This window comes from Salarias fasciatus, chromosome 15 (assembly GCF_902148845.1).
Source record: "Salarias fasciatus chromosome 15, fSalaFa1.1, whole genome shotgun sequence".
Classification (NCBI taxonomy): Eukaryota; Metazoa; Chordata; class Actinopteri; order Blenniiformes; family Blenniidae; genus Salarias; species Salarias fasciatus.
In genome coordinates this window covers 711,520-729,312 of record NC_043759.1, presented here as the reverse complement: position 1 = coordinate 729,312, position 17,793 = coordinate 711,520, and the positions used below count along the sequence as shown (strand labels likewise).

At 45.8% G+C, this 17,793-nt stretch overlaps 1 long non-coding RNA gene across 1 annotated transcript; it reads right to left on the bottom strand.

Moving 5' to 3' along the window:
- Positions 1 to 426: 426 nt before the first annotated feature.
- LOC115402463 (uncharacterized) lies at positions 427 to 17,793 on the bottom strand. The gene is made up of 4 exons (XR_003933111.1): positions 17,741 to 17,793; positions 17,179 to 17,356; positions 16,127 to 16,146; positions 427 to 438 (listed from the first exon to the last, which is right to left on the bottom strand). It is a non-coding gene; the product is annotated as an uncharacterized LOC115402463 (long non-coding RNA).

The window sequence follows — 17,793 nt, the reverse complement described above, 5'->3', positions numbered from 1 at the left end:
AATGAGCAGAAAACTCAAACTGTCCAACAACAACAGGAAGGTGACGCATGTGAAGAAAGAGCAGCCGTATCCTTATCGTCCAGACAGATTTGAAGGTTTCTGGCCTCCTCAGCTGCTGTGTAGAAATGATCTGAGTGGTCGATCTTACTGGGAGGTCGAGTGGAGCGGATATGTTTATATATCAGTGAGTTACAGAGGAATCATAAAGAGAGGAAGCAGAAATGCGTGTGTGTTTGGATGGAATGATCAGTCCTGGAGTCTGAACTGCTCTGATGAAGGTTACTCTGTCTGGCACAATAACATAAAAACATCCATCTCCTCCTCCTCCTCCTCCTCCTCCTCCTCCTCCTCCTCCTCCTCCTCCTCCTCCTCTGGTAGAGTAGCAGTGTATGTGGACTGTCCTGCTGGCTCTCTGTCCTTCTTCAGAGTCTCCTCTGACTCTCTGATCCTCCTCTACACCTTCAACACCACATTCTCTCAGCCTCTGTCTGCTGGATTTACATTCTGGTCCTCTGGTTCTTCAGTGAGTCTGTGTCCTCTGTAGGAAGGACGGTCTCTGTCTCTGACAGCAGTCCTGTCAGCACCAATCAGAGATCAGAGAACATCAGTGGAGTTCAGCAGGGCTCACAGACGGAGCCTCCAACACTTTGTAAATATGTGGTCACTTTAAGTTTCAGGACGTTTTCTGACCTCCTCAAGTCTTTGTCAGCAGCGATGGAGACCATGAGGACAGGACTCTTCTGATCACTGTTGGACGTTTGTCTTCTGGTCCAGCCCAGCCGGTCCTGACTGGACCAGTCTGGTCTCAGCTGGACTGATTGAAGGAGAGTCTGACTGAGAGTCTGAGTCTGTCAGTCTGCTGCCAGGCTGGAAGTGAAGCTCTTTTTAATCCTGATGGACAAATGAAGCTTTCTGAAGCTCTGAAGCCTGGATGGAAGCGTCTCTACACCGTCCTCTGTGGCGCCACCTGGTGGCCAAAAGTCTGCAGAGCAGCTTGAATGAAGAGCTCCATGATGGTTCAGAGTTCAGTTCACTGCTTCTCTCTCTGATCACGTGACCGTTCTGTTTGATGTCAGGATGGTTGTGGTGAAGATAATGATGCGCTGGCGTGGGTGTGTGTGTTGTGGGTGAAGAGAGAGTCTCTCCTAGTGGACCATGACTACCTTCATCCTGTCCTGCTCATTTAGATCCCTGCTGGAGTCACGACAAACACCACATTCGCTCTCTCGCTCTCTCTGTTTATGAACATGTGTATTTTTTAGTGTGTTTATGTGAAACTGTGTGTGTGTGTGTGTGTGTGTGTGTGAGGAAGGGAAGAAATGTAGCAAGTCAGAAGAGTCAGACTCGGGTCCTGGAGGTTCTCAGCGTCTCCCTGCTTCCACACAGCTGAGTCTCATGAAGGCTGATCAGGAGTCCAGCAGACCTGGAGGAGCAGGACACTCTGGAGAACAGGCAGCGCTACAAACCTCCAGGATCTGAGTCTGACTCCTCTGGATGAAGGTAATGTTTGTTGATGTTGTTTCCGCACCACGGACAGTAACACACACACACACTCTTTCTCTCTCTTCTTATGAACATGTGTGTGTGTGGAATAGTTAAAGGTTGTATAGAGGATTTTCCATGGAGAGAGAAATCCAGTGACAGCTAAGGCTGGTCCATGCTTCACATGTCCGCGTTTCCGCGTCCGCCTTGGAAGGTCCGCGCACCACCGATGCGGACGCGCTTTCTCCCATGCTACATTTTGAGCTCAGCTGTGCGCGTCTCATGCAGGTGATCCACGCAGCCTCGAGAAGCTTTTCCGGCTCTACAGACTGTTTATCTGCTCCTTTATTACAGATTATTCAGAGAAAATTAAGCACATACATTGTCAGTACATTATCTTTAAGTATTAAAGTTTATTTAGCCTTTTTTTTCCTGTTTCTGAATCGCGTGGGCGGCGCGGGAGCGATCACTTCTGTCTGCAGACCTTCTCCTCCCTCCAGACAGTCTCTCTCTCTTTCCACGAGTTTTTCACTCTTTCGGTGTCTTTAAGTGGAGCCATCAGGCTGGAGCTCCGTCTACTTTCACTTTTACCGTCATGTTTTGTTTGCTATGGCGCTCTGGCGCAGGCGCACACTTCCGCGACCTGCGCGCAATGCGCAACGCGGTCTCAAATTCTGGCTGCTGCGCGGACGTCCGCGGATCGGTCCGCGCGGACCCTAGCGGACAGGAATTCATGACGATTTTTACGTCACACGGACCAACGCGCAACGCGCACCCACGCGGACATGTGAAGCAGGACCGGCCTTTAGTCCTTTTTGAAATGCTGCCATACGTGACCCACACCTCCTCCCTACGCAGAATGTGTGGCATGCCAGGACATGAATCTTGTACCACATAACACACACACATTCATAGGCAGGCACATGCACATGCTACTGTGTAATGGCCTGGGTATGGATGATAAAATGATGTATAAATACAACAACATTGCCATGTGACCCTCAGTGATATAATTACGAGATATGGGAAGGGGTAGGCACTGATAAGCTTCTGCTTCAGCCTACTCCTTTTGGGCTTTCATTGAATGGTTTTGTATATTTTGTTGACATGTTTATGTTATGTGATATGCCTAAATAAACGGAACGAAACGAAATGTAGCTTTTCGCAACTTAGCATCATAGCGCTAACACATAGCTACCAACGTGTCCTTCTGAACAACACAAACACAGCAAATATGAGTAAAACCCTGTCCCTGAGCCGTCCCTGGTCTCGGTGGATCAGAGGAGGACGGGGAGGTTTGTGTGGAGCTGCAGGACTGGAGCAGACTCGGAGCTCACAGCTGATCTGTGTGGCTGCAGCCTGCAGGCTAAACAACCCCCCCCCCCCCCCCCCCCCTCCTCTCACTCTCCGGACTGTTTCATACAAGTCTTGTTTTAAGATTAAAACATACATTGTTTGTGGCAACTGTCTCAGGTCTACAGGTGTTAAGGTGTTGATAGCGGCAGCAGAGCCGAGCATGGTGGAGCGGAGGTGCAGCGCATGGGGGGGGGGGGGGGGGGGACGAAAAGGGCGTAGGGGCATGACAGTTTAGAGAGGTTGATTGACACGTTAGAAAACCAACAGATAACGAGGCTACCTCGGTATTGATTGGCTAAAGTAATGTTGGTTTTACAACCTCCAGAGTTGATCAATGTTTATTTTCTGTTTTTTGATCAGGATAAAAACAAGGCTGCTACAGCTTAATAACGCCATTTTTTAGCTTTAATTCATTTTTGTTAGTAATAAAGATCTTCTCTACAACCTTTAACTCTCACTCTGTGCTCTGTGAATTTCTGTAGTTCAATCTCAAGGTGGGCAGGTAAATTACATATCAAGTTACTCAGAGGGCTTTGAATTTAATTAATGCTACTTTTGTGTCAAAGATACTAAAGACGTTGAAGAATGACAGTAACGCATTATAAAGTAAAAATATACAAAACATCATGAAACATGTAATGATTCACTTTTTTATGATATTAGTAGTCATGTATTTTGAATACATATACAGATAAAGTTTTGAACGTTCTCATTCTGTGCCTGAGGTTTTGGAGCCGAAATCTTGATTTAACATAAATACCTTCTGCATTCATTAGTATGCAGTGTCAGAACTACATCTTTAGAGTTTATAACAAACCATTTGAAACTCGGGAGAAAACTGATCAAGGTACAGCTGTGAAAGAGTCTGAACACACATGTGGTGATGATGTCTCTGCAGACGGATCTTTGTCCTGCTGGAGCCCAGTGGAAATATGAATAAGTCTCTAAATGAGACTCTAAAAGAGATTAAAACACTGATTTGAAGATGTATTCTCAGTTTCTTACAATGTGTTTGAATGGTTAAAATGTTTCTGTGTATTTATTGATTTTGTAAAAGGATTATTTCTGAGTGATTTGATTGAGCTTGACTTGATTTTTGACTGAGAGACACAGAGGACAGAGGAGGACAGCAGGTTGGAGACGCTCGTCCCAGCAGTCTGAAGCAGTGATGGACTTGGTGTCTGCAGGTTGTGGGACAGACAGTGGGGACGCAGACGGTTTCTGGACTCTGCCAGAGAGTTGAGGACTGCTGGACGACAGCAGCTGCTCTGGATCGGAGCGGTGACTGAACAGAGACGGATCCCTGCAGCCGTCCGGCTCAGCTGGACCTGCTGCTGGACCTGCTGCTGGACCTGCTGCTGGAGTCCACCTGGGACTCCATGGAGCGGTCCATGGGACGGAGTCCATCAGGACAGACTCTGCTCCAGATGGAGCTCTGAGCCCCCAGTATGGAATACATTTCCTTTCATAATTCAAGAGCATTCTAGATTAATTTTATTAGTTTTTCATTATTAAAGGATATGTTAAATTGATCTGAGGGCAGCGTTTATTGATTTCATTCTCAGATTTCGGGATCCTGTCTCTCAGAGCTCAGACTGTGTCCTCGCGCTCGCTTACGATGCTGCTCGTTCAGATTTCCTGCGCTCAAACTCAAACCCTTCCTCTTGTTCTCTCGGAACTTTGCGCTCACGGATCTCTGCTCTGCTCTGATTTTTGGTGTATCACGCGTCAGCCAATAGAAGGCCGGCTGGCTTTGACCAATCAGATTGTCCCTGTTTGTATTCGGGTGCGTTGGCTGTTTTTCCGGGGAGCGTCGCATTCGGGCGGGACTCTTTCAGCAGGTTGTATCCACTCCCTCCTCCGGGGCTGGAATAAAGGTGATTTCTCTTATTTTTTTGACCACTGTTGAAATAACGGTGGATGTACTGAAAGATATTTTATCTGAGGCGGTTCCATCAACTAAAACCTGGGTTGAGAAAAGTGAAGATTTCAGACCAAATGAAAGGTTTAAATCTAAAAATGGATTGAGAAACCAAATCACTGGAAAAGAAAGAAAGAACCTTTCTTTTATTTCAAAGTGAGACTGAAACATCCGTCAACTGTTTGTTGTTCTCTCTGTTTTCTAGTCGCTATTTTAAACTTATTTTGTGATCAGTGGTCATTAACTGACTGACATTCATTCCTGTAGTCGAACCTCACACTGTGCCGATGACACTGGGAACGACACTGTAACTCCTCCGGAGGTGTTATATATGTTGTACCACTGAACAACATGCCGGCCAGCTGGACCACAGAGCAGCCATCTGAGCTTCATTCACACCTGAACCAGATCGACCTGGACGTGAACACAGCACCTCAAACACCTCTGCAGAAAGAACCAGTCTAACGTAACACTCCACTGGCAAAATAAATGAAATGAAATACATTTAAGCCTTTAACCGTTCTCATGTTCTTTTATTGTAAATAAACTGAAAATACATATTTAAATCATTGTTTTGAGTCCATGTTTAAGCTTCTATTTATTTACATACTTAAATTTTCATGAATGTTTCCCACTGGGCCACATCAGTATCATCAGAGGACGACAGTTTGGTCAAATCTGGATTTAATTTGAGGTGGGATTATTACCTGATTACAGACATGGTGCATTCAGACGGGACTAAAAACACAGATGAGATTATTATAAACCACCAGAGGTCCTGAGGTCATCCTGATCCAGTGTGAACTGGGCTTCAGACCAGATTTCAGACCCAGACATGAACGTCAGCCTCAGCTCCATCACTCAGTCCCTCCAGCAGCTCCACCCTTCAGGTTGAAGAGGATTCCACATTCACTTCATCCCTTCACATCCACATGATCCACATGTTGGGATTCTTCCAGCTTTGGTCTCTCAGGACGATCATCTGTGTTCAGAGCCGGCCTGTAGCATGGGCAGGCAAATGCTCAGGAGCATCCATCAGGGGGCGCCGCTGCACCAGCAGCACCAATGGTAAATCAAAAACAAGGTGTAACTTTCACTATTTTACAAGTGTTGTACTACATAAGCAAAGACTATTAAATAATCACAGTAGTCTACAATATTATTCACTGAGTTGTCCACGCCCCCGCTGCCCCCCTCCCCTAAAGTTCCCCTCCCTGATTCGCCACATGATCGTTTCTGGACGTCCCCCATCAAAATATCAAGATATGATGACAAATTGACCAGAACTGTCTGGTGTCCAGGGAAGAAAAAACAAGAAAAGGAGGAGAACAGAAAGAAAGACTGAGGTAATGTTACATGTAATGGTTTCTCTGCTGCAGAACGCGACGGTAACCTGGATTAAGCTACATGGCTGCTAATCACTAATCAGTAAATACCATGCTAGCTAACTGTTTTAATGCCAGTCAGTCTTGTCGAGGGGCCTGTTGTTATGGAACATAATTTAGACCATGTAGAAAACTACTGGTTCTCCTGCCTTACAGTCCTCAAGAGATTTAGATGAGATCGTTTCAGAAGGTGTTGTGTTATTATTATTTATTTTGGGGTTTTTTTGATTGCCGTCTGGTTAGCTAACCTGCTGGTAATAGTCACTTTTCCACCCATATCTGATAGTTGTGAGCCGAGTTGTTGAGGCTCATCGTTAATGTTGAATCAGTACCACATGAGAGGGAACGCTGCTGTGAACATCAGCTCTGCTGTCATTCAGTCAGATCAGTATTATAACCTGAATACTGCAGTTTACTGCTGCTTTACATTGTGCTGCTCAGCATTTCACTGTAATGACAATAAACTGGACATCGAATCTGCAAATCAGAAACAAATGTAATGTATGCTATACATGCTTTCTATAGTGAGCATCATACGTGTATCTCTGTTTGGTGTTTTTATTTTTTTATATTATTTCATTTTATTCTTGGAATCTTATGTTTTTATTCTTAGATACTCAGTGGAGTCACAAACTCTTTTAAGACGCCCTGCTGAAGTTTCTAAATCCTCTGCTGGATCATCTGCTGCTTCACTCCACAATGTGGGCTGCACTCTCCTCCACACTTCCTGTTCCAGTGGCTGCTGCTGAAAGAAGCTTCATGTTTGATTGTTTTTAATTTATACTTCATGTTAGCTATAGGGGAGAGCGGGGTAATTTGTGCCAAGGGGCAAGTAGTGCCACCCCTATTATTTAGAAAAACATAGCAGTTGTTGGTCATGTGACCACATATTTTTGAAGAGGCGTCCATTCCGCTCATCTTGCAAAGAATGGAGACACATGGCTGGAGAGGTGAGCACATTTAAGTTCAAAAAATATTTTTTTGCCCTCCAAAGTAAAATTTCCATGGTTAAGGTTTTTTGATTGCTGTGTTTGAACAATTATAGAAAACTTTGAAAACATTTCACACATGTTTTATTGCTTTAGTAAGCTACATCATGAGTCTGTACCGTTAACATGAGGCTCGCTCAGAACAGCTGGGGGAGGCATTTTTTTCAAAATGGTGGGCCTGGGGCAATTTGTGCCAAAGGACCGGGGTTAAGTTGTGCCAACTTCCCCCAACTTATGATTATTTACTATATATTACTTTATTGTATTTCATTGTTATTGTACATCTTATTCTTCCATTTGATCACTAAAACTATGAGTCATTCTTAATTTCAGATCAAAATCCATCATGTCGCAGATACAAAAGGAAAACAGACAGGGCTCCAGTTGGAAAGAGCAGTGAAAGAGATGCAACAGGGGAAGACCACACATCAGGTTGGAAAGGAGATGAAGATCTGCAGGATGACCATAAGAAGATAAATGGATAAAAAAAAAAAATAGGAGAAGTAACAGAGCCAGGCTATGAGAGAACAGCAGCTGCCAAACGAGTCTTCGGCAGTCCATCGATTTATCGATGACGACAAGCTCTGTCGATCTGGAGAGAGATCATGGACAAGCCGGGGTAAAGTTTATGGCGGAGTCGACAGATCCCCTTCTCAGCCTCGCTGGCAGGATCCAGCAGAAGGGACAGGCTCCTTGGTACCAGCTTGGCCAAAGGAGTTGCCGGAGGGTGCCGCAACACGGGGCTCCACTCTGGATTTTACTATCGGGGGGTCTACCTCAGCCTTTGTCACTCCCGTGATGACCAAAAGGCAGTGGTGCTCTTTTACTCATAGCTGGGAGTTGCGACATGAGGGAGACAGGAGTCGAATTAACAACTTCCCAATTGTAAGACCACTGCTCTCCCCACGAAACCACCGCCGATGATGTCCATAGTGACAATGATGATAATGATGATGGTGACAAGGATCTGTCTGCTGGTGACTTTATTGTGAAGCTTGCAGGTAAAAAAAATCCAATTCCTATAACTATGTTGGTTTGGTGGAGAATGTTGAAGGTGACAAGATCAGTGCATAGTTTCTAAAGCAAAGTTATGAGGCCTGTTGATGGAAAGTCCATCTTCACATTTAGAGAGAATGATGAAGGAGTCATCCCTCGAGGTGATGTGCTTAAAAAATTTCCCACACCATAAAAGCGTGTTGATAGAGCCAGAAGGGAGCGCAGGTTCATATTCCACTGCAGCAGTGACCAGTGGAACGTCTAGTACAGGGGTGGGGAACCCTGGTCCTGGAGGGCCGCAGCCCTGCATGTTTTCCATGTCTCCCTGCTTCAACACAGCTGATTGCAATGAGGCTCGTTATCTGGCTTTCTGCTGGACTTGGCCATGAATCATCATGAGATTCAGGTGTGTTGAAGCAGGGAGACATGGAAAACATGCAGGTTTGCCGCCCTCCAGGACCAGGGTTCCCCACCCCTGGTCTAGTAGGTCGAATCTGTGAAGATATTCAGATGCAGTCAGGTGCTCATTTTGGATTCTTGATTTTGTTCTTAGCGTGGGTTCATGTGGCACTGGGCCTTGTTGAAGCAAACTGGCCTTTGATGATGTTAAAACTTTAAATTAACATTAAACAAGTACTTTTGCATTGAATTTGTCTTATCTAGCATTATCATTTTTGATATTAAAATGATCTTTTTTACTTCAGTTATCAGTGGCACAATTTACCCCAGTGTATTCTGACTAATGGCACAAGTTACCCCGCACTTGGGGTAAGTTGTGCCACAAAACCACTTTTTTTCCCAAAGCTATATTTCTCACAGTTTATTTAAAGCTCGTGTCCGGAGTTTTGAAAGAGAGAGTTTTTTTTTTTTTAATCCAACGTCTCAGGTTCCCCCTCCCTCTGCTTTCATGAGCGACCAAGCCACGCCCCTTTAATTGTGCACGCTATTATCCGTCGGGTGAAAATGAGAGCCTCTGAGTCCTGCAGCATCCTCCATGTTGAGCTGTTTACGGTGGATGTTCAGCAGACAGTGGATATATCTGCTGCAGAGCTAACTCTCCTCTGCTGGGCGAGCGGCCGTGCTCTCTGGCTGCTGCACAAGTTCGGAAGCTTGAAATCTATTGGCTGACGCTGACCGGCGCTTTTTCAGATAACATGGGGGTCGATGAGACGAAGGCGGGGCTCATAAATACATTTTATATTGCTTTATGCTAATGTTATATTATAGTGTCGAACCTGGGAGGAGACCCCGGGGAAGACCCAGGACACGCTGGAGAGACCATGTCTCTCGGCTGGCCTGGGAACGCCTTGGGATCCTCCCAGAGGAGCTGGAGGAAGTGTCTGGGGACGGGGAAGTCTGGGCATCCCTGCTGAGACTGCTGCCCCCGCGACCCGGCCCCGGATAAGCGGTAGAAAAATGGATGGATGGATGGATATTGGCCTGTATGACACCAGCTTTAATATCCACAGTGACTGCTCCCAGGATGCACAACATCCTAAACTATATGAACATATTTTAGTTGCGGAAATTCCTGTAATCCCCTTGTGTAAAAGGCACTTTAAGTAAAAACGGACACTACTTACCCCACTCTCCCGTTCCTATTTCATTTTTTTTTTTTTTTTTTTTAATTTATTGATCTAAAACTTATGATCTTGTTGACTAAGCTGATTGGGAATTTGCTTTCTTTAAATAAAAAAAGGTCAAAGACAAAGCTATCAAGTTTCTTGTGAGTATACTGGATCCGCTGGGGAAGCAAAGGGGGCGCCACCTAAAACCTCGCTGAGGTCTCTGGACTGGTCGAGGCCTTGTCGGCCTCTGTTTAGATGAATGTCTTGTTTTCTTCACCGCCTTCGGGATGTTGACTTTCACTGGACTGGGATTGAACAGGAGTGTCAGACCGCTTCTTCTGCTCTGCCGGTTTGCTCTGTTTGTTTCCTTCTTTCTTGTTCTGTGGCTTCTCTTCATCTTTCCTGGAGGCGGGGCTCTTTGGACCAGGCTGTTGAGATTGGATTGGAATCATAAAAAGAAAAAAAAAATCTGTGAAAAACAAAGTAAACCACTCATTTCATCATTTGAACAAAACTGTGAAAAACTGAACCGTTAAAACTGTCGGTATCACTGAGACTGACAAGCAGGAAGTGGGCGTGGCTTAATGGAACCAACAGAGTGATGAATCTTAATGAATCAAAAAGAATAAAAGTAGTTGGAGTTCTAGGAGATCTAGAAGACGTCTTGGTGTCATTCTCCCATGTTTTTCTTCTACTAGAACTTCCTCATCACCCCGTTGCTTTTTCACATTTCAGGTTCAGAGACATGATGCATGGAAATGAAAAACTGTCTGTCCTGAACCTGAGAAGTGTCATTTAGCCTCCTAAAGCAGAGCGCCTGCATTTTTATGTCATTTACTTTGCTGCTTATCTGCTGTTTTATTACAGATTATTGACAGAAAAAGAAGCATGTACATGATGATTATTATCATTTAGTCTTATTTTTTCCCTGTTTCTGAGTGTGTGTGTGTGTGTGTGTAAGGGGGGCCACATCATATTTAATCAATAAGTAATCCATCCATACACACACATACTTGATCTCTAATCCAGTCCCCAGTGAGAGGTCTTCCACAGTACAGGACAGTCTTTCATTGATGAGCATCAGAACTCTGAACCACAACTGTGCAACAACACAAAGAAATAGAAATAACCTTCCTCTCCTCTGTCTGTGGGCCGTGGCAGCAAAACACGGCAACGCAGAGAAAAAAGTATTTAGTCATGTCTATAGAATAAAAATTGCAACACAACAGTGTTTTGACCAGAATTTGTCCTGAAATGCATCTTTTAGAAATGGATCCATCTGAGATGGACACACAAGTCACTGGTGATCACGACAAAACGGAGGAACAATAAAAAGTAGTTTTAGGGCTTCCAGGTAATGGTATTAAAGATCTAACATTTGTGCATAATAAAAACAGAATGAAGCAATGTTGTGACCAGAATGGACGCATTCGTCCGGGTTCATATCTGGCTGTGATGTCTGTAAATTCCAGTAAAACTCAGAGTTCTCCTGTCCTGTGTGAATGCAATGAAAGAAACACAGACGTCAGGGGGAATTGACAAATGACCAGAGGTCACAGGTCATTCTCGTCAGCGCTAAATGAACATTGGTGTGTCGATCAGGTAAGAATGGATGTCCGGCCTCTGAAGTGTGGAAACTTCTTCTCCTCCTTCTACTCAGCTGCATCTAATGCCTGTCTGGCTTATTAAGACATTTCAGATTCACCAATGCTAACTCAGCAGCAGAACTGATTTTATCACTGGCTGTTAAACTGTTCTAGAACATGGATAAACTCAACAACTGCTCAGTGGGGCGGCTCTTTCTGCAGTCAGGTTGTGTCGTGTTGGTAAACCAGTAATCCCTCAATAGACCCTGATGCCTGGAACCTGTCCTACTATCTGATCAAGACTCCCACAAGCCTGTGTCTGAGTCCAGAACATGTTTCTGTCAGACTAATAACAAAGACTAATAACAAAATGTGAAAGAACGCTGGAACCCTGAAGTTCCTCCTGGACAGAAGGTTCCTTACCTCCATGGTGGAAGCAGCTCTCTGGTCACCATATTCCCATCTCCTGTTATTCCCTAATTTCTTCAGCCTCTTTAGTTTCTTCCAGTTTAGGATGGCAAGTTCACCGCTCTTCTCCTTTGGACCAGCCTGTTGAGATGTGTTTGGAATCATGGAAAGAATAAAAACAATGTCAATGAATCCCAAAGTGAACCATTCATCATGTGTAATGTTGTGAAAAATGGACTCCGCCCCTTTAAGAGACTGAAGTCTCCGTCTGTTGTCCCGGTGTTGTTAGTCCTCCAGACCAGCAGGGGTCAGAGTGGACAGCAGAGAGGGTAACAGAGTGTAATCATGTGTCTCAGTGTTCAGATGAAAATCCAGAGCTGTCAGGACGTCACGTTTCTACAATATGAACAAAACTTCCAGCAGATCAGCTGGGACTGATAACCAGGAAGTGGGCGTGGCTTCATGGAAACAACAGAGTAAAGACTTTAAATTAACCTAAATAACTGAAACAAAAAAACCCAAGAGAGTAAAAATGTGTCAGAGTGGTAGAAATGGCGATGATGGGGTAGTTGGATGAGTGTAACTCCCTGAAACAACCTGGAGAGTTTTACGTTCTGCCATGTCTGGAGCTGTGTTGTTCCTCCTGGACAGACCTTTTCTTACCTTCTTCTCAGTGTCGCGTCCAGACGGTAAGGAAGTGTCACTCCGCTGGTCCACGGGACCATTTTCCCCTTCACTGACCGGAGGATTGACCCAGGAGTTGATCAGAACTTGCTGCTTCAGCGTTGCCACTTCGTTCTTGAGTTCCTTGATTCTCTTGTCTTGCGCAGCATTTTCTTCCAGTAGAGTTTCCACTTGTTTCTCCAAGTACTTCATGGAAACAGTAGAGTGAAGAATTTAGAAGAATCAAAAATAATCAAAAAGTGAAAAGAATAACAAAGAAAAGCATCAAATGAGAATAAGTGAAGTGAAGTATTGGTGTTATTAAACACCTCAGTGTGGAGGAACACTGGAACGCCGTGGTTCCTCCCAGACAGAAGCGTTACACTCTCACTACTTCCTGGTTCCAGAGTCAGATCAGATGTGAGTTCCTGAAGTTGTCAAACAAGCAGCGCAGCAATCCGTATTTTGGGATGTAATATTACTTATTGCACCTTTAACAGTTGTTGATGTCGGTGTCTGATATGATCGTCTCTACAAGCAGGAAGTGAAAAATCCCATCTGATCATTTTCCTCAGCGGTTCCCAACAGAAACAGTAATGATGTCTGCAAACTGTTGTCTGTTGAGAACAGACTGATGAAGCCCACAACCTCCTGCTTTGTCTCTGCTATGATGAGAACAACACCAACAGTGTGGCGGTGGCGCTGTGTGCCGTCTTCCTGTCCCGTCATTTTAACTTTCAGGGTTGGGGAGTAACGGATTACATGTAACGAGGTTATGTAATCTCATTCCAGGTACATCTGATAAAAACACGGATTACTGAGCAGGATTACTTTTGAAAATCAGACGGAATATAACAGAATTACAACAGACATCGGCGCCGTATACAGACATTGTGACACTTTACAGCACTTTACAGCACTTTACGGCACAAACCGCCACACCATAGATCTATAAACAGTAGACACCGTAGATATATAAATGACAGACGCCGCATCGACCGCTGTCTTGGAGCAGCCTCCCGCTCTGCTGACATGTTTAAAGGTACAGTGGACGATGTTCTTAGCCTATGAATTCCGGGATGCGAATCTCAACTATTGGTCCTCCAACATGTCAGCCACGCTGGAGAAATGCTTGCGTAACGCCGTCAAGCGCGCTCGTTCCCGTGATCTGCGCATGTGCATTCAGAGTGTTTATGTCGCCGTGAGCTTCGGTTTCAGCCAGTAGTTACCGATGGCGAGTCTGACATCATGAAACTGTAACTGTTTCGGAAAATCAGCTTTCTGAGCGAGGCCGATCGCACAAACTGTAAACAGAGCCGTGCACGCCCGGAGAAGATGAGCTCGCGCTCGCACGCTTCCGACATTAATAGGCGTTTCCTCGGGAGGAGCAGCAGAGCAGGAAGGACGGTCTGGAGCATGCACGTTTTTCAAAAAGCCAGTAACAGACGTTTGGCTTCGACTTTTGAGAAAATCGTTCCTTTATACCTTTAACCGTGAATGAAACAACCAGCAATGTCATGTATTTTACCCCCTGCTGCTGGAGTCATGGCTGCTCCAGGGAGAGAAACTCATTCTCTGACTGGAAACGTCGACATTTAGTATTTCAGTCAGAAGAGGCCAGAACTTCTCTGTACTGTAAACTCTGCCTCCAGCTGTGAAAACGCTCTCAACATCCAGGAACTCATCAAACCTGAAGACACATCTACAGGTATGAAACACACCTGAACTCAGTGTGAAGCTAAAGTGTTATAATGCTACGTTCACACCGGACGCGTTGCAGGCGTCACGGGCGTCACTGACGCCTCAAAGCTGAAGCGAGTAAAGTGTGGAATTCGACGCATGTTCAAAAACACACGAAGCTTGCAACGCTCGCGACGCGCGGCAGCTCAGTGGCATGAGTGGGAGGAGCTTGTGTCCTGTCTTCATGTTGACAATGGCGGGATCGGTGCATAAATCACTTTAGCTCTAAACTCTTCAAATGTATAACTTTGTCGGTTTTTTTTTTTAAATTAGCCGACAAAGTGGTCGTTTAGAGCCCGATTGTGTCGTTTGTTTTTCCGAATGCCAACTGTTTATGATTTTGTTCGGATGAAATGTGAGCCAGCCGCAGTGAGCGGCTCCAGCAGGAGGAGTCAGAGCAGGAGAGAAGCAGAGCACACAGGAACCCTGGACCCGCCACGGGGCCCCCCGCCCGGCACGGCGCGCAGCGCTGTTCCCCCGACCCAGCAGCCCAGCCTCCAGGCCCGGTCGGGCTTTGGCGGCGGGCGACGCGCATCACACCTTCGGCCGCCCCCGCCTCTCCGACCGGCTTCCCGGCGACCCGCAGCAGGACCGAGACGCGCGGTCTCACCCAGCGGTCCTACGGAGCGAGCCCGCCAGCGAGCCTCCGCCTCGGAGCGGGCCCGCTCCGGGCGTCGCACCGAGGCGGCCCCCCGGTGCGGCGCGTCACCCCAGCGGCGGGCCCGCCGGCGAGCCTCCGCCTCTCCCGGGCCCAGTTTGACGAGCTTCTGGCCCGCGTCAGCGCTCAGAGTGCTCGTCTGTGATTGGATGACGCTCGGCGTTGACGCTTCCAAAGTTCAATTTTCCCAACTTCAGGCGTTGACGCCTTCAACGCGTGACGCGCATGGCGCGCGTCGGCAACGCTCGAAAAGCTCAGAAAGCGACGCTCGAAAAGCGCCTGATGCGCGTTGGGTGCGTTGAAGCTCGTCCACCATAGACTTTGAATGTAAAAGCGACGCCCGTGACGCCTGCAACGCGTCCGGTGTGAACGTACCTTTAGCCTGCTAACCTGTCAGTAACCTGTTAACCTGTCACTAACCTGCTAACCTGTCAGTAACCTGTTAACCTGTCACTATCCTGCTAACCTGTCAGTAACCTGTTAACCTGTCAGTAACCTGCTAACCTGTCACTAACCTGCTAACCTGTCAGTAACCTGCTAACCTGTCAGTAACCTGTTAACCTTCCAGTAACCTGCTAACCTGTCACTAACCTGCTAACCTGTCAGTAACCTGCTAACCTGTCAGTAAACTGCTAACCTGTCAGTAACCTGTCAGTAACCTGCTAACCTGTCAGTAACCTGCTAACCTGCCAGTAACCTGCTAACCTGTCAGTAACCTGTTAACCTGTCAGTAACCTGTTAACCTTCCAGTAACCTGTTAACCTGCCAGTAACCTGCTAACCTGTCACTAACCTGCTAACCTGTCAGTAACCTGCTAACCTGTCACTAACCTGCTAACCTGTCAGTAACCTGCTAACCTGTCACTAACCTGCTAACCTGTCAGTAACCTGCTAACCTGTCAGTAACCTGTTAACCTGTCAGTAACCTGTTAACCTGCCAGTAACCTGCTAACCTGTCACTAACCTGCTAACCTGTCAGTAACCTGCTAACCTGTCAGTAACCTGTTAACCTTCCAGTAACCTGCTAACCTGTCAGTAAACTGCTAACCTGTCAGTAACCTCTCAGTAACCTGCTAACCTGTCAGTAACCTGCTAACCTGCCAGTAACCTGCTAACCTGTCAGTAACCTGCTAACCTGTCAGTAAACTGCTAACCTGTCAGTAACCTGCTAACCTGTCAGTAAACTGCTAACCTGTCAGTAACCTGTCAGTAACCTGCTAACCTGTCAGTAACCTGCTAACCTGCCAGTAACCTGCTAACCTGTCAGTAACCTGTTAACCTGTCAGTAACCTGCTAACCTGTCAGTAACCTGTCAGTAACCTGCTAACCTGTCAGTAACCTGCTAACCTGTCAGTAACCTGCTAACCAGCCTCACCAGGCTGAACTCAGAAGAATCTGATGGAGGTAATAATCTCTTCAGCCTGGATGGAGGATTTACTGGAGACTGCATGTTTCCTTCTGTCACTGAGGAATGAATCAACTCTGAACTCTTGAAAAAACACTGTTCATGTTCGACCTGAAGACAAACCTGCTCCTCCTGCAGCAGTACAGCAGCAGACTGAGGATACAGTAGAAATGTGTGTTAACACTGTCAGTACGACTCCTGCTGCTGCTGGACTGTAGAGCTACTGGAGGAACACAGTCTGGACTGATGGAGCTGATCCTGAGTCAGAAAGACAGAAAGTCAGATTCTCAGCAGGTTAGAGGTCAAAGGTCATGTTGTTGGTATTAATTGGGGCTGAACAGAGTTCAGACACTCAGAGGTTTAGTGTTCACTGTGTAGAGTTGTTGTCAACACACTGTGAGGACGACACATTGTGTTTGTCTTTATTTTTTATGTTTGCTGGTGAAGTAATCTAAAAGTAACTAAAAGTAACCTGGTACGTTACTTTTTAATTGAAGTAATTAAAGTTACTGATTACATTTTTTGACAAGTAACTTGTAACTGTACCGGATTACAATTTTAAAGTAACCCTCCGAACCCTGATAACTTTCTGGATGTCACAAACTGGCTGACAGTCAACATCCGCTTCCTGCTGCGTTGATTCTCTCCATGTCACTGAAAGCTTCGACTCAGTCCGACGTCTGGGTATAAATACTGAATTTTAAGTCGTGTTCTGACCGACACTCCAGGACGGCCACAGCTGGAGCTCCGTCCCAGTCCGTACAGTCCATACAGTTAGAGCCTTCTCACCAACAAGCCTCCTCACGTTTTGTTTAATCTCTATGAGTTTAATTTCATTTGATGTGTTTCTTTGCATTTGAGTTGCCTCGTGTCTGACAGGCAAAAGTTAAAAGTTGAATCAATCATCAAACATCTTGTTTGGCAACAGTCTTCAGTCACTGTCAAAGAAAAATGTTCCTGAAGCTGAAATAATCCAGGATGAAAGAGGAAATGAATCTGTTACCTTTGAGGTTTTGAAGAACGTCTTGATGTCAGCCTTCATGCTCCTGTTGAGTTCACAGCTGAGCAGATTGTTCTGGTGGAACAGACAGTCCACAGTCAGTCGGACTCTCCGGTCTGTCACCAGTCTGCGGCTCGGAGGAATCACTTGTTCAGGATTGAAGGTGTGATGCATCACCACCAGAACGGCTGCTTTACCAGCTGGAAACACAATGACTAGCATTAGCATGATTCAATAGACGTTAGCTTAGCTTATTCTTGTGATTTATGTTTCTTCAGGAAGAATCAGCATCCAGATTATAGAGCATCTTCCTCCTCTAACATCAGATTATAGAGCATCTTCCTCGTCTAACTGCAGTAGCTTCATCTGAATCAGTCATTAGACTGATCCACGCAGTGCTAACTGCTCAGGTAACAGTACTGTGGAACATTCCTTGAACCGACTCTTGATCAAACTCTATTGATCTAATTCCATCGGTTTGAAATGTCGACAGTCTGGGATGATGCAAAAGCAAGAGGAGACAAAAAAAAAACAAAATGTCTCAGGAAGTAACACATCAGGACATTAGTGAAGACATGTCTCACCAGGAAGATGCTCCATGGCCTCACTGACGGCTGATCGAACTTGATAAGAGACG